The sequence below is a fragment of the Acyrthosiphon pisum genome, chromosome X, assembly GCF_005508785.2.
Source record: "Acyrthosiphon pisum isolate AL4f chromosome X, pea_aphid_22Mar2018_4r6ur, whole genome shotgun sequence".
In the NCBI taxonomy this organism is placed as follows: domain Eukaryota; kingdom Metazoa; phylum Arthropoda; class Insecta; order Hemiptera; family Aphididae; genus Acyrthosiphon; species Acyrthosiphon pisum.
This window is the reverse complement of record NC_042493.1, coordinates 21,773,296-21,775,014: the sequence shown is the minus strand read 5'-3', so window position 1 is coordinate 21,775,014 and position 1,719 is coordinate 21,773,296. Positions and strand designations below refer to the sequence as shown.

The following is a 1,719-nucleotide window of genomic DNA, read 5'->3' as shown; positions in this document are numbered from 1 at the left end:
TAAAAGGTTTGTAAACTTCTATTTTCTAATATAAGGAGCTGCAGGTTTTTTGCCTAAAACATGCCTTATAGGTAAAACTCTTACATTTCCTATAGTGCTTTGTTCATTACCGAGTTTAGAAAAAATATCTGGACCCTCCAATGAAAATTTCTTAAGTATGCCCCTGTTTATTATACTACTTATTAGTTATTATTATTTACTTTTGCATGCTTTATATTACTTTTTATATTTTTTAAGCACTCAAAGTACATCAACTTTTTTATATTATATACCTAAACAACTGCTTCTTTTAATTCAACATGTACAATTTTTATTTTAGAGGGTCGATGATTCTACGACACAAAGTGGTAGTAAAAATGTAAGTAATTTAATTGTTTTTTTTTTTTAATTATAACATTTATATTTATTTGTAACTACCTAATTTTAATAATTATAGTACTATATGATGTAAAATCATTGAACCATAATATAGTTAGTAAATATTTGGTTAGTGTATTTTTCTTATTTGTTATTTTTTTTTTTAAATATTATGATGTCACTTAGGCACATAAAGGCACAATAGTGTGAATTCTCAAAATTATTATAGCTCTGACTTATAATGAAAACCGTTATTTTGCATGTAAGAATAATGTTAATTTAATTACACTTATATACTCTGTCCCAAAGATAAAACACAGGGTCAACTAATTTTGGTCCAGTTGAAAGTAACCATTGGCTCCACGATGCAACCATTATACTGAGTCTTCAAAGATCATCAAAATTAAAATTAAATAATTAGGGAGATTTTATATGATGTAGCTATTCACAAAGACCTTAATATACATATTGATCATTTTATCTAACTGGTAAACTTAAAAATAGACTACCTAATTTTGTAGTGGGAGAAAAATGTATTAGTGGTAATTAAGTGGTTTCTTCTCTTTTGGGACAGAGTATATGCTTAGTTTTACTAAAGGATATTATACTTTTTTACATTCACATTTAAATTTTATGTTGTCAATTTTAGTTTTGTATTACCAATATTTATATATATTGTTCCATATTTTAGGTTAATCAAGGTAATCAGCAAGTTAAAAACAATGGATTGTTTTTTGGAAAGAGACCATAAAATGAGAACACAAAACGTTTTTTTTTTTTGATATATTTAACATTAACAATTTTAAAAGCATTTCTTACGCTATTAAATATTTAAACGTATTAAAATACATTTTTAAAAACAGTTTTAAAACAATCTCAAAAATTATACTTTGATTATATTATAAGATTAATATTAAATTACATCTAATTTGATGAGTTGGACACTCATCATTTTATTTTTTGAATGTATTTTTATATTGATTTATATTCACAATTATTACAATATTATTGAACCTTTTAAATGTTGTTAAGTTGATTCTCATTCTGTAGATGATAATGCTACAATATTGTTATACCTTTGTTTTTTTTTATTTCAAACTATTATTGACCTTAAATTTAATCTTATTGTAAGGTATGTTTCAAGAATAAAGCGTACAATTTGTATTATCTCACAAAAAAACTATTGTGAATTTACTCTCAATTTATTTTTTGAATTACACTAATAAATTTATGAAAAATCTATGAAAAACCCTGTATTAAATGTTCAAGTTTAGCAAACATTTTTTTATCAACAATAATTGAAAATAATTAATAAAAATTGAAAATTTTTTGCCTATAAATGCTGTGACATTTTAAATATTT

General features: G+C 23.3%; 1 long non-coding RNA gene across 1 annotated transcript; it reads left to right on the top strand.

Annotated features, from left to right (window-relative positions):
* The first annotated feature begins 62 nt into the window (after nt 1–62).
* Nucleotides 63–1,558, top strand: LOC103307903. The gene is made up of 2 exons (XR_510278.3): nt 63–358; nt 1,049–1,558. It is a non-coding gene; the product is annotated as an uncharacterized LOC103307903 (long non-coding RNA).
* The last annotated feature ends 161 nt before the right edge of the window (nt 1,559–1,719 follow it).